This window comes from Arachis hypogaea, chromosome 15, assembly GCF_003086295.3.
Source record: "Arachis hypogaea cultivar Tifrunner chromosome 15, arahy.Tifrunner.gnm2.J5K5, whole genome shotgun sequence".
In the NCBI taxonomy this organism is placed as follows: Eukaryota; Viridiplantae; Streptophyta; class Magnoliopsida; order Fabales; family Fabaceae; genus Arachis; species Arachis hypogaea.
Genome location: NC_092050.1, coordinates 45,889,702 through 45,915,266, shown reverse-complemented (window position 1 = coordinate 45,915,266; position 25,565 = coordinate 45,889,702). Strand labels below are relative to the sequence as shown.

General features: G+C 37.2%; 1 non-coding gene across 1 annotated transcript; it reads right to left on the bottom strand.

Annotated features, from left to right (window-relative positions):
• Positions 1 to 24,242: 24,242 nt before the first annotated feature.
• LOC112753057 (small nucleolar RNA R71) lies at positions 24,243 to 24,351 on the bottom strand. Its single transcript, XR_003177458.1, has one exon. It is a non-coding gene; the product is annotated as a small nucleolar RNA R71 (small nucleolar RNA).
• Positions 24,352 to 25,565: the final 1,214 nt, after the last annotated feature.

Sequence of the window (25,565 nt, the reverse complement as noted above, 5' to 3'; positions counted from 1 at the left end):
CCTAAGTGAAAAACAATAAATATCCCTTAATTTGGATCTTTGATTAGCTTAGGCTAGTGAGAGTGTTTATCATTTGATTTTGGGAAAGTTGGGAACATTGGGTAGAGATAAAAGTGTGTTTACATTTTTGTTGAAAAATCATGGGAATTGGGTACATACTCATGTATTAATCTTGTGTAAACCATATGCATTGATGTTCTTGTATAAATATTTTAGTTTGAAAAGAAAAAAATTGGATGGAAAAAAAATATAATAATAAAAAAAGAAATATATAGAAAAGAAAGAAAAAGAAAGCAATAAAAAGGGGACAAAATGCCCTAAAACAAGGTTCAATAAAAGTCAATGCATATGGGTGGTGATCAAAAAGAGAATGCATGAGTGTGTGAAAAAGTGAAGAATGGGTAGTTAGGTTTGTTTAAAATTGTATAGGTTGTCATAGGTTAGGTGGGAAGTTTAAGTTAATCAAAGATTCAAATCTCAAGCCCACTTGACCATATGCATCCTACCTTGACCCTAGCCCCATTACAACCTATGGGAAAGCCCTCATGATATTTGTATGCATGCATAAAGTAATTTTTGATTGTTAGATAAAAAACAAATCTTGGAAAGTATGATTAGGGGAGAATTGAGTGAATCAACCCCATACACTTGAGTGCCTAGAGCGGATACACATCCGGTGAGGGTTCGATTGCTCAATTACATGTTTCCACCCATGATCATCTCTTTTCTTGCAAGTTTGCAAAATATTTTTAATAATTCAATTCAATTGTGGGTTGAGTGATTGCTATTGCCTTAGCCCTTGTGTTTGTATATGTATTCTTGGAAATTGATTTATTTTGACTAAGTGGATGCATTCATATAGATAGATTGCATTTAGTTAGTTTGCATTGAATAAATGTCGATACCCCTTTGCTTATTTCTTGATTTTAGCATGAGGACATGCTTAGTTTAAGTGTGGGGAGATTTGATAAGCCCCAATTTTGTGGTTTATCTTATGCTTAATTTGGGTGGTTTTATCAACTTTTCCCACATTTATTCAATGAAATAGTATGGTTTTGCAATTCTCCCTTGAATTGTGCTTAAATGTGAAAACATGCTTTTTAGGCCCTAACTTGAGCTACAGAGGTCCAAATGAGTCGGTTTTAGTTATGTTGGAAAGCTAACATCCGAGGCTTCGAAATGATATAAAATTTGCCATATGTTACTTCGCGCTCAGGGGCGCGAACGCGCCATGTATGCGTGCGCGCCGATGCTGCTCGTGGGTCCACTTTAGTGAAATCGCCCCCAGCGATTTCTAGCTCATTTTGGGCCCAATCCAACTCATTTCTGATGCTATTGAACCCAAGGATTGAAAATGAAGCTCTAGAGGAGAAGGAAGAAGTGAAGCACACCCCTCCAAAGCGTGCAGACAACCCATTCCCTGACTCTCTTGACACTTATCCTACGTTGCCAAAGGCTCCTGAATACAAGCCAAAAATGCCATATCCTTAGAGGCTTCAGAAGGCTTCCAAAGAAAAGCGATTCTCTAAATTTTTTGATGTCTTCAAGAAACTATAGATCAACATTCCTTTTGCAGAGGCTCTTGAGCAAATGCCTCTCTATGCAAAATTTATGAAAGAATTGTTGACCCACAAGAGGAATTGGAAGGAACAAGAAACCGTGGTGTTAACTAAGGAATGTAGTGCCATTATCCAACACAACCTTCCTGAGAAGATGTCAGATCCAGGAAGCTTTGTAATTCCTTACAACATTGGAGATGTCACCATTCAGATGGCTTTATGTGATCTTAGAGCTAGCATCAATCTCATGCCACTTTCAGTGATGAAAAAGCTTCAAATTGAAGAGGTAAAATCCACTCATATTTCTCTTCAACTTGCTGATCTTTCTATTAAATTACCTGTGGGTGTTGTTGAGGATTTACTTGTGAAAGTAGGACCATTTATTTTTTCTGTTGATTTTGTTATATTAGACATGGAAGAGGAGGTAAAATCCTCTGTTATACTTGGTAGACTCTTTTTAGCTACAGGTAGAGCTCTGATTGATGTACAAAATGGTGAATTAACCCTGAGGGTCAATAAAGAACAGGTGGTCCTCAATGTTTTTGAAGCTCTCAAGCACCCTAATGATTCTGAAGGGTGTATGAAAATAGATGTCATTGAACCACTTGTTCAAGAGGTACTAAAAGCGGAAGTACTTAATGACATTCTGGATCCTATTTCTGAGTATGAATTAGTGCATTCACCACCCCAGAAGGCTATGGTTCACACGCCTAAAGTAGAGGAGGAAGCCCCCAAGCTTGAGCTCAAACCTTTACCTACTTCTCTGAAATATGTGTTCTTGGGTGAAAATGATTCATATCCGGTGATTATTAGCTCTTCCCTGAAGCCTGAAGAGGAAGAAGCACTTATTTCAGTGCTCAGGAGCCATAAAATAGCTATTGGGTGGACCATTAGTGACTTGAAGGGAATTAGTCCAACCAAGTGTATGCACAAGATCCTCCTTGAAGATGATGCTAAACCAGTTGTGCAACCACAAAGGAGACTCAATCCAACTATGAAAGAGGTGGTCCAAAAAAAGGTAATGAAATTATGGGAAGCAGGTATTATTTACCCTATTTTTGACAGTCCTTGGGGAAGTCCTGTGCAGGTAGTTCCCAAGAAAGGAGGGATGACAATGATCAAGAATGAATAGAATGAGCTTATTCCTATAAGAACAGTTACAGGTTGGAGAATGTGTATAGACTATAGGAGGCTCAACACTGCTACAAGGAAGGATCACTTCCCCCTGCCTTTCATTGATCAGATGCTTAAGAAGTTAGCTGGTCATGCTTTTTACTGTTTTCTAGATGGATATTCTGGATATAATCAAATTACAGTGGACCCTCAAGACCAAGAGAAGACAGCATTCACATGCCCCTTTGGAGTATTAGCCTATAGGAAAATGCCTTTTGGACTTTGTAATGCTCCAGCAACTTTTCAGAGGTATATGCTTTCAATTTTTCTGATATGGTTGAAAAGTTTATTGAGGTATTTATGGATGACTGATGAGCGGATAATTTATACGCTTTTTGGCATTGTTTTTAGTATGTTTTTAGTAGAATCTAGTTACTTTTAGGGATGTTTTCATTAGTTTTCATGTTAAATTCACATTTCTGGACTTTACTATGAGTTTGTGTGTTTTTCTGTGATTTCAGGTATTTTCTGGCTGAAATTGAGGGACTTGAGCAAAAATTAGATTCAGAGGTTGAAGAAGGACTGCTGATGCTGTTGGATTCTGACCTCCCTGCACTCAAAATGGATTTTCTGGAGATACAAAACTCAAAATGGCGCGCTTCCAATTGTGTTGGAAAGTAGACATCCAGGGCTTTCCATCAATATATAATAGTCCATACTTTGCCCAAGTTTAGAGGACGAAAACTGGCGTTCAACGCCAGCTCTTTGCCCAATTCTGGCGTCCAGCGCCGGAAACAAGCTGCAAAGTGGAGTTCAACGCCCAAACTGGCACAAAAGCTGACGTTCAACTCCAAGAATGACCTCTGCACGTGTAACATTCAAGCTCAGCCCAAGCACACACCAAGTGGGCCCCGGAAGTGGATTTATGCATCAATTACTTACTTCTGTAAACCCTAGTAGCTAGTTTATTATAAATAGGACTTTTTACTATTGTATTAGACATCTTTTGATCATTTTTAGATCTCTAGACCTCCATGGGAGGCTGGCCACTCGGCCATGCTTACCCTATGTTCACTTATGTATTTTTCAACGGTAGAGTTTCTACACTCCATAGATTAAGGTGTGAAGCTCTGCTGTTCCTCAAAGATTAATGCAAAGTACTACTGTTTTCTATTCAACTCAACTTATTCCGCTTCTAAGATATTCATTCGCACTTCAACCTGAATGTGATGAATGTGACAATCATCATCATTCCCTATGAACGCGTGCCTGACAACCACTTCCATTCTACATTAGATTGAATGAGTATCTCTTAGATCTCTTAATCAGAATCTTCGTGGTGTAAGCTAGATTGATGGCGGCATTCAAGAGAATCCGGAAAGTCTAAACCTTGTCTGTGGTATTCCGAGTAGGATTCAATGATTGAATGACTGTGACGAGCTTCAAACTCGCGAGTGCTGGGCGTAATGACAGACGCAAAAGGAGGGTGAATCCTATTCCAGCATGATCGGGAACCTCAGATGATTAGCCGTGCCGTGACAGGGCATCTTGGACCATTTTCACAAGAGGAGGGGATGTAGCCACTGACAACGGTGATGCCCTTGCATAAAGCCAGCCATGGAAAGGAGTAAGACTGATTGGATGAAGACAGTAGGAAAGCAGAGGTTCAGAGGAACGAATGCATCTCCATACGCTTATCTGAAATTCTCACCAATGATTTACATAAGTGTTTCTATCCTTATTTTACTATTAAAATTCGAAAACCCCATTACTATTTTATATCCGCCTGACTGAGATTTACAAGGTGACCATAGCTTGCTTCATACCAACAATCTCTGTGGGATCGACCCTTACTCACGTAAGGTTTATTACTTGGACAACCCAGTGCACTTGCTGGTTAGTTGTATCGAAGTTGTGACAAATTATGAATTGAGATTAGAGCACCAAGTTTTTGGAGCCATTTCCAGAGATCACAATTTCGTGCACCAAGTTTTTTGGCGCCGTTGCCGGGGATTGTTCGAGTTTGGACAACTGACGGTTCATCTTGTTGCTCAGATTGGGTAACTTCCTTTTGTTTTGTTTTCAAAAATTTCTCATCTGTTTTTGAAAAAAATAAAAAAATATTTTAAAATAAAAATGTTTTCAAAAATATATTTTTCTTCAGAATTTTTAAGAATGAATTCTAGTGTTTCATGAAGCATGGCTGGCTGTAAAGCCATGTCTAATTCCTCTGTAGGGCATGTCAGGCGTGTCATGTCTGAGTTACATACTAAAGCTTGGCTAGCTATTAAGCCATGCCTGACCCTTTGATTGGAGCTTTAGACTAAAGAGCATAAGATTCCTGGAATTCATATTAAAAATTTTGGAATCCTTATTTTTCTTTTTCAAAATGATTTTCGAAAAAAAATTAAAAGAAAATACAAAAAAATTTCATAAAATCATAAAAATAAAAAATATTGTTCATGTTTCTTGTTTGAGTCTTGAGTCAGATTTAAAGTTTGGTGTCAATTGCATATTCATCTTGCATTTTTCGAAAAATTCATGCATTCATAGTGTTCTTCATGATCTTCAAGCTGTTCTTGGTAAGTCTTCTTGTTTGATCTTGATGTTTTCTTGTTTTGCATCTTTTCTTGTTTTTCATGTGCATTTTTGCATCCATATAGTCTAAACATGAAAGATTTCTAAGTTTGGTGTCTTGCATATTTTCTTTGCATATAAAAATTTTCAAAAATAAGTCTTGATGTTCATCATGACATTCAAAGTGTTCTTGGTGTTCATCTTGACATTCATAGCATTCTTGCATGAATTCATTGTTTTGATCCAAAATTTCCATCCATTGAGCATTTTTAGTGTTTTTCTCTCTCATCATAAAAATTCAAAAAATCAAAAAAATATCTTTCCCTTTTTCTCTCTTAAAATTTCGAAAATTAGATTTGACTTTTTCAAAAAATTTTTAAAATCTAGTTGTTTTTATGAGTCAAATCAAATTTTCAATTTAAAAATCTTATCTTTTTCAAAATCTTTTTTAAAATTCAAATCTTTTTCATTTTTCTTAGTTATTTTCGAAAATTTTAAAAAATATTTTTCAAAAATATTTTTCTTATCTTTATCTCATAATTTTCGAAAATAACATCATCAATTAATGTTTTGATTCAAAAAATTTCAAGTTTGTTACTTGCTTGTTAAGAAAGATTCAAACTTTGAGTTCTAGAATCATATCTTGTGATTTCTTGTGAATCAAGTCATTAATTGTGATTTTAAAAATCAAATCTTTTTTTTCAAAAACTAATTTCAATCATATCTTTTCAAAAATATCTTCTTATCTTATCTTTTTCAAAAATTTGATTTCAAAAATATCTTTTCTAACTTCCTAACTTCTTATCTTTTCAAAATTTGTTTCAACTAACTAACTAACTTTTTGTTTGTTTCTTATCTTTTTCAAAACTACCTAACTCACTCTCTCTCTCTAATTTTCGAAAATATCTTCCCTCTTTTTCAAAATTTCTTTTTAATTAACTAATTATTTTCATTTTTTATTTTAATTTTCGAAAATTACTAACACTTTTCAAAAAATTATTTTCGAAAATCACTAACTCTTTTTCAAAAATTATTTTCGAAAATCCTTCTCCCTCATCTCCTTCTAATTATTTATTCATCTACTAACACTCCTCTGCATCTCACATCACTGCTCCTATCCTTACCCTTGTGTTTGGATTCTTCATTCTTCTTCACCCCTATTCCTGTTCTTCTTCTACTAACTATAAGGAACCTCTTTACTGTGACATAGAGGATTCCTCTTCTTTTCTTGTTCTCTTCTCCTTCTTATGAGCAGGAACAAGGAAAAAGGCATTCTTGTTGAAGCTGATCCAGAACCTGAAAGGACTCTGAAGAGGAAACTAAGAGAAGCTAAGTTACAACAATCCAGAGACAACCTAATTGAAAATTTCGAACAAGTAAAGGAGATGGCAGCCGAACCCAACAACAATAATGCAAGGAGAATGCTTGGTGACTTTACTGCACCTAATTCCAATTTACATGGAAGAAGCATCTCCATTACTGACATTGGAGCAAACAACTTTGAGCTGAAATCTCAGCTAGTTTCTCTGATGCAGCAGAACTGCAAGTTTCATGGACTTCCATCTGAAGATCCTTTTCAGTTCTTAACAGAATTCTTGCAGATATGTGATACTGTTAAGACCAATGGGGTTAATCCCTAGGTCTACAGGCTTATGCTTTTCCCGTTTGCTGTAAGAGACAGAGCTAGAGTGTGGTTGGATTCCCAACCCAGAGACAGCCTGAACTCTTGGGATAAGCTGGTCACGGCTTTCTTAGCCAAGTTCTTTCCTCCTCAAAAGCTGAGCAAGCTTAGAGTGGATGTTCAAACCTTCAGACAGAAAGAAGGTGAATCCCTCTATGAAGCTTGGGAAAGATACAAGCAGCTGACCAAAAAGTGTCCTTCTGACATACTTTCAGAATGGACCATCCTAGATATATTCTATGATGGTTTATCTGAGCTATCAAAGATGTCATTGGATACTTCTGCAGGTGGATCCATTCACCTAAAGAAAATGCCTGCAGAAGCTCAAGAACTCATTGACATGGTTGCTAATAACCAGTTCATGTACACTTCTGAGAGGAATCCTGTGAATAATGGGACGCCTATGAAGAAGGGAGTTCTTGAAATTGATACTCTGAATGCCATATTGGCTCAGAATAAAATATTGACTCAGCAAGTCAATATGATTTCTCAAAGTCTGAATGGAATGCAAGCTGCATCCAACAGTACTCAAGAGGCATCTTCTGAAGAAGAAGCTTATGATCCTGAAAACCCTGCAATAGCAGAGGTAAATTACTTAGGTGAACCTTATGGGAACACCTATAATCCGTCATGGAGAAATCATCCAAATCTCTCATGGAAGGATCAACAAAAGCCTCAACAAGGCTTTAATAATGATGGAAGAAATAGGTTTAACAATAGTAAACCTTTTCCATCATTCACTCAGCAACAGACAGAGAACTCTGAACAAAATACCTCTAATTTAGCAAACCTAGTCTCTGATCTATCTAAGGCCACTGTGAGTTTCATGAATAAAACAAGGTCTTCCATTAGAAATTTGGAAGCACAAGTGGGCCAGCTGAGTAAAAGGATCACTGAAATCCCTCCTAGTACTCTCCCAAGTAATACAGAAGAAAATCCAAAAGGAGAGTGCAAGGCCATTAACATAAGCACCATGGCCGAACCTGTAAGGGAAGGAGAGGACGTAAATCCCAGTGAGAAAGACCTCCTGGGACGTCCAGTGATCAATAAGGAGTTTCCCTCTGAGGAACCAAAGGAATCTGAGGCTCATCTAGAGACCATAGAGATTCCATTAAACCTCCTTATACCATTCATGAGCTCTGATGAGTATTCCTCTTCTGAAGAGAATGAGGATGTTACTAAAGAGCAAGTTACCAAGTTTCTTGGTGCAATCATGAAGCTGAATGCCAAATTATTTGGTATTGAGACTTGGGAAGATGAACCTCCCTTGTTCACTAATGAACTGAGTGATCTGGATCAACTGACATTGCCTCAGAAGAAACAGGATCCTGGAAAGTTCTTAATACCTTGTACCATAGGCACCATGATCTTTAAGGCTCTATGTGACCTTGGGTCAGGGATAAACCTCATGCCCCTCTCTGTAATAGAGAAACTGGGAATCTATGGGGTGTAAGCTGCTAAAATCTCATTAGAGATGGCAGACAATTCAAGAAAACAGGCTTATGGACAAGTAGAGGACGTGTTAGTAAAGGTTGAAGGCCTTTACATCCCTGCTGATTTCATAGTCCTAGATACTGGGAAGTATGAGGATGAATTCATCATCCTTGGAAGACCCTTCCTAGCCACAGCAAGAGCTGTGATTGATGTGGACAGAGGAGAATTGATCCTTCAAATAAATGAGGACAACCTTGTGTTTACAACTCAAGGATCTCACTCTGCATCCATGGAGAGGAAGCATAAAAAGCTTCTCTCAAAGCAGAGTCAAACAAAGCCCCCACAGTCAAACTCTAAGTTTGGTGTTGGGAGGCCACAACCAAACTCTAAGTTTGGTGTCAAACCCCCATATCCAAACTTTAAGTTTGGTGTTGGGAGGTCTCAACAAAGCTCTGCACATCTGTGAGGCTCCATTGGTGCCCACTGTCAAGCTATTGACATTAAAGAAGCGCTTGTTGGGAGGCAACCTAATTTTTATTTAATTATATCTTTATTAGTTATATGTCTTTATAGGTACATGATCATGTGGAGTCACAAAATCACAAACAGCAGAAGAAAAATCACACCCTGGAGGAAGACCTTACTGGCATTTAAACGCCAGTAAGAAGCATGTTTTGGGCGTTCAACGCCAGAACAGAGCATGGTTCTGGCGCTGAACGCCAGAAATGGGCAGCATCTGGGCGTTTGAACGCCAGAAATGCACCCTGGAGAAGAGCTGGCGCTGAACGCCCAGAACAAGCATGGTTCTGGTGTTCAACGCCAGAAATGGGCAACAAATGGGCGTTCAACGCCCAGAACAAGCACTAATCTGGCGCTGAACGCCCAGAGTTGTGTGCAAGGACATTTTGCATGCCTAATTTGGTACAAGATTGTAAATTCTTGAACAACACTACCCTTTTTTCTCTTCTTGGCCGAAACACACCTCCCCCCTCCTCTCCATATTTTCTTCTTCTTCTTCATCTATTCTTTCTTTTCTTGCTTGAGGGAGAGCAAAATTCTAAGTTTGGTGTGGTAAAAGTATAAGCTTTTTATTTTTCCATTACCATTGATGGCACCTAAGACTGGAGAATCCTCTAGAAAAGGGAAAGGGAAGACAAAAGCTTCCACCTCCGAGTCATGGGAGATGGAAAGGTTCATCTCCAAAGCCCATCAAGACCACTTCTATGATGTTGTGGCCAAGAAGAAGGTGATCCCCGAGGTCCCTTTCAAACTCAAGAAAAATGAGTATCCGGAGATCCGATATGAAATCCAAAGAAGAGGTTGGGAAGTTCTAACAAACCCCATCCAACAAGTCGGCATCCTAATGGTTCAAGAGTTCTATGCCAATGCATGGATCACCAGGAACCATGATCAAAGTAAGAACCCGAATCCAAAGAATTATGTTACAATGGTTCGGGGGAAATACTTAGATTTTAGTCCGGAGAATGTGAGGCTGGCGTTTAACTTGCCTATGATGCAGAAGATGAGCGCCCCTACACTAGAAGGGTCAACTTTAATCAAAGGTTGGACCAAGTCCTCATGGACATATGTGTGGAAGGAGCTCAATGGAAGATTGACTCCAAAGGCAAGCCGGTTCAACTAAGAAGACTGGACCTCAAGATGGTTGGAGTTCATCCAACGCTCCATCATCCCCACTAGCAACTGATCTGAAGTTACTGTGGATCGGGCCATCATGATCCATAGCATCATGATTGGAGAGAAAGTAGAAGTTCATGAAATCATCTCCCTTGAACTCTACAAAATAGCCGAAATGCCCTCCCCTGGGGCAAGGCTAGCTTTTCCTCATCTTATTTTCCATCTATGTTACTCAGCTGGAGCTTTCATAGAAGGAGACATTCACATTGAGGAAGAGAAGCCCATCACTAAGAAAAAGATGGAGCAAGCAAGAAATCCCATTCATGGAGCTCAAGAGGCGCAGGAAGCTCATCACCATGAGATCCCGGAGATGCCTCAAATGCATTTTCCTCCACAAAACTATTGGGAGCAAATCAACACCTCCCTAGGAGAATTAAGTTCCAACATGGGACAATTAAGGGTGGAACATCAAGAGCACTCCATCATCCTTCATGAAATAAAAGAAGATCAAAAAGCAATGAGGGAGGAGCAACAAAGACAAGGAAGAGACATAGAAGAGCTCAAGGACATCATTGGTTCCTCAAGAAGAAAACGCCACCATCACTAAGGTGGACTCGTTCCTTGTTCTCACTTTCTGTTTTTCGTTTTCTATGTTAAGTGCTTATCTATGTTTGTGTCTTCATCACATGATCATTAGTAGTTAGTAACTTTGTCTTAAAGTTATTAATGTCCTATGAATCCATCACCTCTCTTAAATGAAAAATGTTTTAATTCAAAAGAACAAGAAGTACATGAGTTTTGAATTTATCCTTGAACTTAGTTTAATTATGTTGATGTGGTGACAATGCTTCTTGTTTTCTGAATGAATGCTTGAACAGTGCATATGTCTTTTGAAGTTGTTGTTTAAGAATGTTAAATATGTTGGCTCTTGAAAGAATGATGATAAGGAGACATGTTATTTGATAATCTAAAAAATCATAAAAATGATTCTTGAAGCAAGAAAAAGCAGCAAAGAACAAAGCTTGCAGAAAAAAAAATAGCGAAAAAAAAATAGAAAGAAAAAAAAAGCAAGCAGAAAAAGCCAAAAGCTCTTAAAACCAAGAGGCAAGAGCAAAAAGCCAGTAACCCTTAAAACCAAAAGGCAAGGGCAAATAAAAAGGATCCCAAGGCTTTGAGCATCAGTGGATAGGAGGGCCTAAAGGAATAAAATCCTGGTCTAAGCGGCTAAACCAAGCTGTCCCTAACCATGTGCTTGTGGCGTTAAGGTGTCAAGTGAAAACTTGAGACTGAGCGGTTAAAGTCAAGGTCCAAAGCAAAAAAAGAGTGTGCTTAAGAACCCTGAACACCTCTAATTGGGGACTTTAGCAAAGCTGAGTCATAATCTGAAAAGGTTCACCCAATTATGTGTCTATGGCATTTATGTATCCGGTGGTAATACTGGAAAACAAAGTGCTTAGGGCCACGGCCAAGACTCATAAAACAGCTGTGTTCAAGAATCATCATACTGAACTAGGAGAATCAATAACACTATCTGAACTCTGGGTTCCTATAGATGCCAATCATTCTGAACCTCAATGGATAAAGTGAGATGCCAAAACTATTCAAGAGGCAAAAAGCTACAAGTCCCGCTCATTTAATTGGAGCTATGTTTCATTGATAGTTTGGAATTTATAGTATATTCTCTTCTTTTTATCCTATTTAATTTTCAGTTGCTTGGGGACAAGCAACAATTTAAGTTTGGCGTTGTGATGAGCGGATAATTTATACGCTTTTTGGCATTGTTTTTAGTATGTTTTTAGTAGGATCTAGTTACTTTTAGGGATGTTTTCATTAGTTTTTATGTTAAATTCACATTTCTGGACTTTACTATGAGTTTGAGTGTTTTTCTGTGATTTCAGGTATTTTCTGGCTGAAATTGAGGGACTTGAGCAAAAATCAGATTCAGAGGTTGAAGAAGGACTGCTGATGCTGTTGGATTCTGACCTCCCTGCACTCAAAGTGTATTTTCTGGAGCTATAGAACTCAAAATGGTGCGCTTCCAATTGCGTTGGAAAGTAGACATCTAGGGATTTCCAGAAATGTATAATAGTCCATACTTTGAACGAGTTTAGATGACGTAAAAGGGCGTTGAACGCCAGTTCTATGCTGCTGTCTGGAGTTAAACGCCAGAAACAAGTCATAAACCAGAGTTGAACGCCAGAAATACGTTACAACCTGGCGTTCAACTCCAAAAAGAGCCTCTGCACGTGTAACATTCAAGCTCAGCCCAAGCACACACCAAGTGGGCCCCAGAAGTGGATTTATGCATCAATTACTTACTTCTGTATAAATAGTTTAGTATAAATAGGACTGTTTACTATTGTATTAGACATCCTGGATTGTATTTTTGATCCGGTGATCTCGTTTTGGGGGCTGGCCATTCGGCCATGCGTGGACCTTTCACTTATGTATCTTCAACGGTAGAGTTTCTACACTCCATAGATTAAGGTGTGGAGCTCGGCTGTTCCTCAAAGATTAATGCAAAGTACTACTGTTTTCTATTCAATTCAACTTGTTCCGCTTCTAAGATATTCATTCGCATTTCAACCTGAATGTGATGAACGTGACAATCATCATCATTCCCCATGAACGCGTGCTTGACAACCACTTCCGTTTTACTTTAGATTGAATGAGTATCTCTTGGATCTCTTAATCAGAATCTTCGTGGTGTAAGCTAGATTGATGGCAGCATTCATGAGAATCCGGAAGGTTTAAACCTTGTCTGTGGTATTCTGAGTAGGATTCTGGGATTGAATGACTGTGACGAGCTTCAAACTCGCGATTTCTGGGCGTAGTGACAGACGCAAAAGGAGGGTGAATCCTATTCCAGCATGATCGAGAACCTCAGATGATTAGCCGTGCTGTGACAGAGCATTTGGACCATTTTCACAAGAGGAGGGGATGTAACCATTGACAACGGTGATGCCCTTGCATAAAGCTAGCCATGGAAAGGAGTAAGACTGATTCGATGAAGACAGCGGGAAAGCAGAGATTCAGAGGAACGAAAGCATCTCTACACGCTTATCTGAAATTCTCACCAATGAATTACATAAGTGTTTCTATCCCTATTTTCTGTTTAATTAGTATTATTTTCGAAAACTCCATAATCAATTATTATCCGCCTGACTGAGATTTACAAGGTGACCATAGCTTGCTTCATACCAACAATCTCCGTGGGATCGACCCTTACTCACGTAAGGTTTATTACTTGGACGACCCAGTGCACTTGCTTGTTAGTTGTATCGAAGTTGTGACAAATTATGAATTGAGATTAGAGCACCAAGTTTTTGGAGCTATTACCAGAGATCACAATTTCGTGAACCAACAAGCCTAAGTGAAAAACAATAAATATCCCTTACTTTGGATCTTTGATTAGCTTAGGCTAGTGAGAGTGTTTATCATTTGATTTTGGGAAAGTTGGGAACATTGGGTAGAGATAAAAGTGTGTTTACATTTTTGTTGAAAAATCATGGGAATTGGGTACATACTCATGTATTAATCATGTGTAAACCATATGCATTGATGTTCTTGTATAAATATTTTAGTTTGAAAAGAAAAAAATTGGATGGAAAAAAAATATAATAATAAAAAAAAGAAATATATAGAAAAGAAAGAAAAAGAAAAGCAATAAAAAGGGGACAAAATGCCCTAAAACAAGGTTCAATAAAAGTCAATGCATATGGGTGGTGATCAAAAAGAGAATGCATGAGTGTGTGAAAAAGTGAAGAATGGGTAGTTAGGTTTGTTTAAAATTGTATAGGTTGTCATAGGTTAGGTGGGAAGTTTAAGTTAATCAAAGATTCAAATCTCAAGCCCACTTGACCATATGCATCCTACCTTGACCCTAGCCCCATTACAACCTATGGGAAAGCTCTCATGATATTTGTATGCATGCATAAAGTAATTTTTGATTGTTAGATGAAAAATAAATCTTGGAAAGCATGATTAGGGGAGAATTGAGTGAATCAACCCCATACACTTGAGTGCCTAGAGCGGATACACATCCGGTGAGGGTTCGATTGCTCAATTACATGTTTCCACCCATAATCATCTATTTTCTTGCAAGTTTGCAAAATATTTTTAATAATTCAATTCAATTGTGGGTTGAGTGATTGCTATTTCCTTAGCCCTTGTGTTTGTATATGTATTCTTGGAAATTGATTTATTTTGACTAAGTGGATGCATTCATATAGATAGATTGCATTTAGTTAGTTTGCATTGAATAAATGTCGATACCCCTTTGCTTATTTCTTGATTTTAGCATGAGGACATGCTTAGTTTAAGTGTGGGGAGATTTGATAAGCCCCAATTTTGTGGTTTATCTTATGCTTAATTTGGGTGGTTTTATCAACTTTTCCCACATTTATTCAATGAAATAGTAAGGTTTTGCAATTCTCCCTTGAATTGTGCTTAAATGTGAAAACATGCTTTTTAGGCCCTAACTTGAGCTACAGAGGTCCAAATGAGTCGGTTTTAGTTGTGTTGGAAAGCTAACATCCGGGGCTTCGAAATGATATAAAATTTGCCATATGTTACTTCGCGCTCAGGGGCGCGAACGCGCCATGTATGCGTGCGCACCGATGCTGCTCGTGGGTCCACTTTAGTGAAATCGCCCCCAGCGATTTCTATCTCATTTTGGGCCCAATCCAACTCATTTCTGATGCTATTGAACCCAAGGATTGAAGGGGAAACGAACCAAGTAGTCATAGTTTAGTTTTTATCATGTTTTAGGGTTAGAATTCTAGAGAGAGAGGCTCTCTCCTCTCTCTAGATTTTAGGGTAGTTTTAGTTAATTCTTCTTGGATCCAAGTTATAATTCTTGTCTTGATTTAGTTTTCCTTCTTAATTTCTTGTATTACATCTCTACTCTTCTAGTTTTACTTGTTATTTCTCTTATTTTGCCATTTTTATGTTTATGAACCATTGTTGAATCTTAATTTTCTTTAATGCAATTTTAAGTTTCCATGTTCTTTTATTGTTGATTTGAGTTGTGATCTTGTTTCCTTGCAATTTGTAGTTGGTAGATTTTACTAATTCTTTACATTTATTATGCTTTTCTTTTGTACCCACCAAGTGTTTGATAAAATGCTTGATTAGATGTTAGAGTAGATTTTGAGCATTCTTGGCTTGGAGAGAGTAATTAGGCAATCTTGAGTCATGAAAACCCAACTCATGTTGGTGATCTAGAGTTGTTAGCTAATATTGTTTCCATTGACGCTAATCTTTTGCTAATTTAATTAGTAAGTTGATTAGGACTTTTGGATTGAGATTAGCTAGTCTTATTAGACTTTCTCTCATGGAAGATAATATGATACCTTCTTCCAATGTTGGAGATGACGTAATAAGATAAATTCTTGTTTATTATTGTGGTATGATTGATTAGTCTTGTTTGACTTTCTCCCTATTTGTTGGAGTTGACTAAATAAGATGAATTAATCATTGCATGACTAGGATAGAAAGCCTATGATCTCAACACTTGCCATGAATGTCTCTCTTTATTACTTGCTTTCTTTAGTTACTTGTTTGATTTACTTTTCTTGTCACTTATTTTGTTGCCCCTCTTATCAACCAAAAACCCCCTTGCATCATTCATAGCCAATAATCATACACTTCATTGCAATTCCTTGTGAGACGACCCGGAGTCTAAATACTTCGGTTAATTCTTATTTGGGGTTTGTTACTTGTGACAACTCAAATTTAATTTGATTTGAGGATTGACTATTGGTTTGGACTATACTAACAACGGAGTTATTTTGTAGAATTCTGAACTGATATAAATCCTTGTGTCAGGATGCAGGTATTAGGTTGATACTTGCTCCAAGGTCACATAGAGCTGTCTTAGTACAAGCACCCTCTAATGTGCATGGTAACATAAAGCTTCCAGGATCTTTAAGCTTCTCTGGTAAGCTTTTCAGAATGACTGCACTGCATTCTTCAGTGAGAAAAAATTTTTCAGTTTCTCTCCAATCCTTCTTATGACTTAAGATCTCTTTCATGAACTTAGCATAAGAGGGTATTTGCTCAAGTGCCTCTGCAAACGGGATCTTTATTTCAAGAGTCTTGAGATAGTCTGCAAAGCGGGTAAATTGTTTATCCTGTTCCGCTTGGCAGAGTTTTTGAGGATAAGGCATCTTGGCTTTGTATTCCTCAACCTTAGTTGCTGCAGGTTTATTTCCTACAGAGGTGGTTAGAGAAGCCTTCTTAAGAGGGTTACAATCAGCACTTGCAGGTGTTTGATCCCTCATTGGCGTTTAAACGCCAGGATTAGGGGTTGGATGGGAGTTTAACGCCAATTTTCCACCCTTTTCTGGCGTTTGAACGCCAGAACTGGGCATGGAATAGGCGTTTAATGCCATTTTTCACCCCTTTTCTGGCGTTTGAACGCCAGTAATGGGCATCCACTGGGCGTTTGACGCCAATTTTTCACCCTTTTCTGGCGTTTGAATGCCAGAAGTATTCCTCTCTGGGCTCTTAATGTCCTCAGAGGGATTTTGAGCAGTGGTTTGGTGATCCTGTGTTAGTTGTTCCTTTCTTAGCTTTCTGCTACCTTGAGCTAAATTATTCAATGTCTTCCCACTCCTTAATTGAACAGCTTGGCATTCTTCTGTTATCTGTTTAGATAGTTACTGTCTTGCCTGATCTAATTGTGCTTCCATATTCTGGTTAGCATTTTTAGTGTCTTGGAGCATCTCCTTGAATTCTGTGAACTGTTTTGTTATAATAAGCAATTGCTGATTGAGTTCAGTAACTTGTTCTTGAGGACTAAGTTCAGTGAATACTGCTTTAGCCTCTTCTCTCATGGAGGACTCACTGCTTGAGTACAGATGTTGATTTCTAGCAACTGTATCAATGAGCTCTTGAGCCTCTTCAATTGTCTTTCTCATGTGTATAGATCCACCAGCTGAGTGGTCTAGAGACATCTGGGCTTTTTCTGTAAGCCCGTAGTAGAAGATGTCTAATTGCACCCATTCTGAAAATATTTCAGAGGGGCATTTTCTTAGCATCCCTCTGTACCTCTCCCAGGCATTGTAAAGAGATTCATTATCCTCTTGTTTAAAGCCTTGGATGTCCAGCCTTAGCTGTGTCATCCTTTTTGGAGGGTAATATTGATTCAGGACTTTATCTGATAACTGTTTCCATGTTCTTATGCTTGCTGTGGGTTGGTTATTTAACCACCTCTTAGCTTGATCTTTTACAGCAAATGGAAATAGTAGTAATCTGTAGACATCCTAATCCACTTCTATATCACATACTGTGTCAGCAATTTGTAAAAATTATGCAAGAAACTCAGTAGGTTCTTCCTGCGAAAGACCGAAATACTGGCGATTTTGCTACACCATGATAATGAACTGAGGATTTAGCTCAAAACTGCTTGCTCTGATGGGAGGTATACAGATGCTACTCCCATATGCAGCAGTAATAGGGTTAACATACGACCCTAGAGTCCTTCTGGACTGTTCATTTTCACTTTGGTCCATGATGGAAAAAAGGGAATTGATGTGAATTGCAAATAAAATATATATTTATTTTATTATATTTAATTAAAAACAACCGAATAAGTAAAAAAAAGAAATAAGATAAAATAAAATAATTAGAATCTAAAATATAAATTTTGAAAACTAAGAGAAAAAGAAAAAATAAATTCTAAAACTAAAATAATTACTTAATAAAGAAGATTTGAAAAACTTTGGATATGATTTTTGAAAGGGACTTTGAATTTTGAAATTTCAAAACTAAAATAAGATAGAATAAAAATTTCTAAAATAAAAATCTGAATTTTTAAATGAGATTTTCGAAAATTCAATTAAATAACTATGAAAGATATTTTTGAATTCAATGAGGAAAGAGAAAAACAATAAAATGACATCAAACTTAGAATTTTTAGATCAAAACAAAGGAAACAAACAGAAAAACTTTGAATATCAAGACGAACACTGAGAGCAACTTTTGAAAAATTTTTAAGAAAACAGAAACACAAAGAACACCAAACTTAAAAATTTTTATATTCTGAGCACTAATAATTTGAAAAAAATGAAAGGAAAAATAAAATTATGCAATTGACACCAAACTTAAAATATGAAACTAAACTCAAACAGAAGACTAAATTATGAAGTTATTGCTTTGAAAATTTTCGAAAATAATTAAGAAAAATAAAATAAGGATTTTAAAATTTTAACCAAAAATAGTAATAGAAGACTCTAAACCAAAAAGAAAAATTTTCCTAATCTAAGTAACAAGATAAACCGTCAGTTGTCCAAACTCGAACAATCCCCGGCAACGGCGCCAAAAAAACTTGGTGCACGAAATTGTAAATCACACTTTTCACAACGCGTACCACTAACCAGCAAGTGCACTGGGTCGTCCAAGTAATACCTTACGTGAGTAAGGGTCGATCCCACGGAGATTGTCAGCTTGAAGTAAGCTATGGTTATTTTGTAACTCTTAGTCAGGAAATTAGTAATAAAAATGGTTGGGTTTATGAAAAGTAAATAACATAAAATAAATAATACTTGTTATGCAGTAATGGAAAACAGGTTGAGGTTTTGGAGATACCCTGTCTTCTGAATCTCTGCTTTCCTACTGTCTTCTTCTTCACGCACGCAAGGCTCCTTCCATGGCAAGCTGTACGTTGGTGGATCATCGTTGTCAATGGCTACCATCCGTCCTCTCAGTGAAAATAGTCCAAATGTGCTGTCACCGCACAGCTAATCATCTGTCGGTTCTCACTCATGTTAGAATAGGATCCATTGATCCTTTTGCGTCTGTCACTACGCCCAACATTCGCGAGTTTGAAGCTCGTCACAGTCATCCCGTCCCATATCCTACTCAGAATACCACAGACAAGGTTTAGATTTTCCGAATCTCAAGAATGCTGCCAATTGATTCTAGCTTATAACACAAAGACTCTGGTCTCACATATTTGAATGCTCTGTTGTCAGGAGATGCAATCAAACGCGTGAACCAGGAATCAAAGAGATACACACTCAATCTAAGGTAAAACAAAAGTGGTTGTCAGGCACGCATTCATAGGTTGAGAATGGTGATGAGTGTCACGGATCATCACATTCATCATGTTGAAGTGCGAGTGGATATCTTAGAATAGAAACAAGCGTGATTGAATAGAAAACAGTAGTAATTGCATTAATCCATCGAGACATAGCAGAGCTCCTCACCCCTAACCATGGGGTTTAGAGACTCATGCCGTATAAAATACAAGTTCTGATGTAAAATATCATGAGGTACAAAATGAATCTCTAAAAGTGGTTTTTATAATGAACCAGTGACCTAAGTTTACAGAAAATGAGTAAGCTAAGATAGATAGTGCAGAAATCCACTTCCAGGGCCCACTTGGTATGTGTTTGGACTGAGCACTGAAGCTTCCACGTACATAGGCTCTTTCTGGCATTGAACTCCAGCTTTTGTGCCAGTTTGGGCGTTCAACTCCAACTTTTATGCCAGTTCTGGTGTTTAACGCCAGAAAAGGGTAAGAAGCTGGCGTTTAAACGCCAGTTTGCGCTACCAAATATCGGGAAAAGTATGGACTATTATATATTGCTGGAAAGCCCAGGATGTCTACTTTCCAACGCAATTAAGAGCGCACCAATTGGGCTTCTGTAGCTCAAGAAAATCCATTTAGAGTACAGGGAGGTCAGAATCCAACAGCATCTGCAGTCTTTTTTCAGCCTCTGAATCAGATTTTTGCTCAAGTCCCTCAATTTCAGCCAAAAAATACCTGAAATCACAGAAAAATACAAAAACTCATAGAAAAGTCCAGAAATGTGAATTTTGCTTAAAAACTAATAAAAATATACTAAAAGGTAGCTAGATCCTACTAGAAACTACCTAAAAATAATACCAAAAAGCGTATAAATTATCCGCTCATCAACTTGTACTGAGAGGAATTGGAAATATGAGATCACTAATTAGCTGAGATTTAGCTCTAATTACCCTGTTTGGTTTAGAAAGGACCCTAGGTTTGAACTATAGGTTGACTAAAGTATAAGATTTCCTGGTGAGTTCGGGTAGTTTTACATTATCTCTATTTGGAACTGTTACCCCTATTGAGAACCCGAAAGGATGATGCTCTCACCCGTGTTGGGAATTATTTATTTTACAGATGTAGGACATGAAGTACCTCATTGAGCATGTTGGATTCTCTTTGGGAAGCGAGGATTTCATCTTGGGACTTATATATTGTGTACTTAGCTATATATGTTCTCCACTTTTATATTTTTAAATTGTATATCCCTCTTAGATGTTAATTATAGAGAACAGGATTTATGTTTATATTTTTGTCATCCTTTTGGGCTGTATATATATTTTTAGCCAGCCTTGGCTTCGCAAGTCGAGAAGATTAGAGCTTGATATATATCTCTTTTGGATCTTATATATATATATATATATATATATATATATATATATATATATATATATATATATATATTTCACTTCTATTTGTTAATTCTTCTCTGAACTCTTTCGTGAATGATGTGGTATTTCTTTTTTGTATATCTTTTTTTTCAAGGATCCTAGTTAAATTATCCTTCAATTATATATATATATATATATATATATATATATATATATATATATATATATATATATATATATATATATACTTGTTTCGCTTTCAAAGTAGGAAAATATAAGCATTACTTTTTCTAAGAGTTAAACATTTCTGAAGCCTTTAACATCTCACTCATTAATTACTTTTTTAAATCCATAAGCTTTTTCTCGTTCAACTTCAAGACACTTGTTCACTGATGAGCGGATATTTTATACGCCTTTTGGCATAGTTTTCATATAGTTTCTAGTATGTTTTGTTTAGTTTTTATTAAGTATTCATAGGTTTTAGTGTTAAATTAACATTTTTGGATTCTACTTTGAGTTTTTGTGTTGTTGTACAATTTCAGGTATTTTCTGCCTGAAATTGAGGAGCTGGAGCAAAAGTCTGATTTAGAGACAGAGAAAGCACTACAGATGCTGTCCGGATCTGACCTCCTTGCACTCGAAGGAGCTTTTCTGGAGCTACAGAAGTCCGAATGGGGCGTTTTCAATGGCTATGAAAAGCTGACTTCTAGAGCTTTCCAGAAATGTATAATAGTTTATACTTTGCTTCAGATTAAAAGGCCCAAAACTGGCGTCCAACGTCAGCTTCCTGCCCCCTTTCAGACGTCCAGCGCCCAAGGAGAAGAGACCAGTGTCCAAACGCCCAAAGAGGACCCCCTAGCCAGCGTTCAACGCCCTAGAGGCCTCGTAGCACATGGATCTCATCAAAACTTAGGCTAAATACTCACCAAGTAGGCCCTAGAAGTGGATTTTAGCACTAGAAAGACTGTTTTACCTTTACTATTCATTAGTTTAGTATTTAAAGTAGAAGATCACTCTTTGTTAAGGATCTTCAGCCACTTTTACACCATTTTTTAGTTTATCATTGTATTTTCTTATCAGCATGAGTTTCTAAACCTCCTAGGTTGAGGGGAGGAGCCCTGCTCAGTTCTATGAATTAATAAAAGTATTACTGTTCTTCTTCAATCCGTGTCTAATTCAATTCTAAGATGTATATCCGTTCTTCAACATGGTGAATGGGATGATCCGTGACAATCAGCTCCATTCATCATACTAGGATCGTGTGCCTGACAACCACTCGTGTCTACTTGGGTTCGTGTGAATACGTGACTGGAAAGCATGAACCACCAGCTTGATTATACATCTCTCAGACGGCTAATCCACGACCTCATTGGGGACTTCTCGAGACACCAGTTTAGCCGAGGTATGGGGAGATTAGGGTCTCTGTGGTAAAGGCTAGAATCCAAAGGTGCATCATTCTCTGATCCAGAAGATCTGACCTTGTATGTGGCATTTTGAGTAAGATAATTAAGGAGAATGAACTGCAGGAGCTTCACCCTCAATCAGACTGGATGCGCGCTAACCCTGGTGTTCAGATCTGGAGGAGCATTGGTGACCTCTCAAGAAAGGCATTGATCACATACAGCCTGCCATTGAAGGAATCATTCACAAGCAAAGAAGACAATAAGACCAAAGTTAATCCAGAAGGACAAAGCAACTCCAAGCCTCATCCATCTAAGTTTTAAGATTATCATTGTAAACATATTAACCTAATTCCATCTTCCAACTCAAAACCAACAACTTCTTGATTTTGCCTGACTAAGACCTGCAAGATAACCATAGCTTGCTTCAAACCACAATCCTCATGGGATCGACCCAGTGCACTTGCTGGTATAGTTGTACGAAGTTTGGGGATTCGTGCACCAAGTTTTTGGCGCCGTTGTCGGGGATTGTTCGAGTTTGGACAACTGATGGATTATCTTGTTCCCTAGATCAGGTATTTTTTTTTATTTTATTTGAGTCTTTTATTTTTCTTTTCTTCTTCTTTATTTTTGAAAAAATAAAAAACCTTTTTCAAAAACATTTTTCTTTTCTTTGTTTAATCTTTGTTTTTGGGTTTGAGTCTTTTGTTTTTGTTCTTAGTTAAAATTTTCGAAAATCTTGAGTCTTTCTTTCAAAAAAATTTTCAAAAATAGTTTCTTTGGTTAAATCTTGTGTCAATCTTTAAGTTTGGTGTCTTTTTGTGTTTTTCTTTTATATTTTTCGAAAATTTTATGTTTGGTTTTCAAAAATTTTAAGTTTTGTGTCTTTTGCATGTTCTTGTGTTCTTTGAATTTTTTGAGTCTTGTTCTTGGTGTTCTTCTCAATCTTCAAAGTGTCCTTGTGTTTTTGTTTGTTTTGATCTTAACATTTTTAAGTTTGGTGTCTCTTGGTGTATTTCTTTAAATTTTCGAAAACTAGGTCCATTTAGATCTAAAAATTTTAAGTTTTGTGTCTTTTACTTATTTTTCTCTTTCCTCATTAAATTCAAAAATAAAAAATATCTTTTCTTATCTTCTAATTAATTTTTCGAAAATTACATAAAAAAATAATCATTCAGATTTTAATTTCAAAATTTTTATCTTATCTTATCTTAGTTTTCAAATTTCAAAATTCAAATATTTTCAAAATAAAAAATCTTATCTTTTTCAAAATCTTATCTTATCTTATTTTAAAATTCAAATTTTAAATTTTAAAATCAAATCTTTTTCAAAATCAAATCTCAAATCTTATCTTTCTTTTAAATCTTTTTCAAATCTTTTCTAATCTCAAATTTTAAAATCAAATCTTTTTCAAATATTTTTAATTTCTTATCTTACCTTTCTTATTTCTAATTTCAAATTTTAATTTCAAGTCTTTTCTAATCTTATATCTTATCTTGTTTTCAAATTTTTTCTAATTAAATACTTATATTCTCTCTCTTCTTTTTCAAAACTTCTTAACTAATTCTTCTCTCTCCCAATTTTTGAAAACTCTATTCTTCTCTCTCTTCTATTTTCGAAAATTTAACATTTAAATTTTAAATATTTTTAAATTTATTAACTTTAATTTTCGAAATTAATTAATAAATAAAATAAAAATAAAAATATTTTAATTCTTTTTTGTCTTTTCTATTTCTAATTCTTCTCCTATTTACTTCTATTTATTCGAACTCTTCTCCTCTCTCATCTCTCATCTTCACTTTTCTATCTTCATCTTCTTTCTTCACATCTCACTGGGAGCTTTCTATACTCAAATCAGACATAGAAGCTTCCTTTCTTTCTTTTCTTCTTTTCTTGTTTATGGCCAGGAACAGGGATAAAGAACCCCTCTTTAATCCTGATCCTAAACCTGAAAGGACTTTAAGGAGGAGCTTACAACAGGCTATAGCACAACACTCCGGAAGAAACCTTTCAGAAAATTTTGAATAAGAAATTGGAGACATGGTCGAACCTGAAGGAAATGCAAGAAAGGTTCTTGGTGACTTCACGATGCCTACCTCTGACCTTTATGGCAGAAGTATCTCTGTACCTGCCATTGGAGCTAACAATTTTGAGTTTAAGCCTCAGTTAGTCTTTCTTCTGCAACAGAATTGCAAGTTCCATGGACTTCTAATGGAAGATTCACATCAGTTCTTAGCTGAATTCTTGCAAATCTGTGATACTGTTAAGACCAATGGAATGAATCCTGAAGTCTACAAGCTTATGCTCTTTTCCTTTGCTGTACGAGACAGAGCTAAGATATAGTTGGACTCCCAACCAAAAGAGAGCCTAGACTCTTGGAAAAAGCTGGTTAATGCTTTTCTGGCTAAATTCTTTCCCCATCAAAAGATGAGTAAAATCAGAGTGGAAGTTCACACCTTCAAACAAAGAGAAGGTGAATCCCTCTATGAAGCTTGGGAAAGATACAAGTAATTGATCAGGAGATATCCTCCTGACATGCTCTCAGAATGGTCTATCATAGGCGTGTTCTATGATGGTCTATCTGAGATGTCCAAAATCTCATTGGACAACTCTGCAAGAGGATCACTCCACTTGAAGAAAATGCCTACAGAAGCAAGAGAACTCATTGAGATAGTTGCAAACAACCAATTCATGTACACCTCTGAGAGAAATCATGTGAACCATGGGATCCCTCAGAAAAAAGGAGTTCTTGAAGTTGATACTCTGAATGCCATAGTGGCTCAGAATAAGATCTTGACCCAGTAGGTCAATATGATCTCTCAACATTTGATTGGAATGCAAGCTGCAGCTGGCAGTAACCAAGAAGTATCTCCTGATGTAGATGCTTATGATCCTGATCAACCCACCATGGAAGAGGTAAATTACATGGGAGAACCATATGGAAACACCTACAGTCCTTCATAGAGGAATCATCCTAACCTTTCCTAGAAGGATCAACAGAAGCCTCAGCAAGGCTTCAATAATAATCAAGGTGGAAGGAACCAGAATAGGTTCAACAACAGACCACCATTCCCATCATCTCAAGGAAATATGGAAACCCCTAAGCAGAGCCTCTCTGACTTAGTCACTCTGGTCTCCAGCCTCTCTAAGACCACTCATAGTTTCATGAATGAAATAAGGTCCTCCATTAGAAACTTGGAGGTACAAGTTGGTCAACTGAGCAAGAGGATCCCTGAACTCATCCTGACACTCTTCCCAGCAACACTGAAGTGAACCCAAGAGAAGAGTGCAAGGCCATCACCTCTAAGGAAGAGACCGAATTTGGAGAAATTGGGAAGGCATTGAACGTTAGTGAAGGGCATATAACTGGGCGTTCAACGCCCAACCTGGCAGCAAGAGTGGTGCTTAACGCCAGTGAGAAAACCCTCACTGGACGTTCAACGCCTATCCTGGCAGCAGAGCTAGCATTGAACGACAGCCAGTTCCCTGGCTAGGCGTTCAATGCCCAACCAGACAGGGAAGCTGGCATTGAACGCTAGCCAAGATACCCCTGCTGGGTGTTCAACACCCAAAATGGTAAGAGAACTGGTGTTTAACGCCAATAAAGGTGCACAGCATGGGCGTTTAACACCCATAGAGCCATCAAAGCTGGCGTTAAATGCCAGTAAAGGCACACCCTCTGAGTGCTCAATAGCCACTCAAGAAAGCCCTACCTAAGAACCAAAGGAAGCCAATGCTCACATAAAGACCATAGAG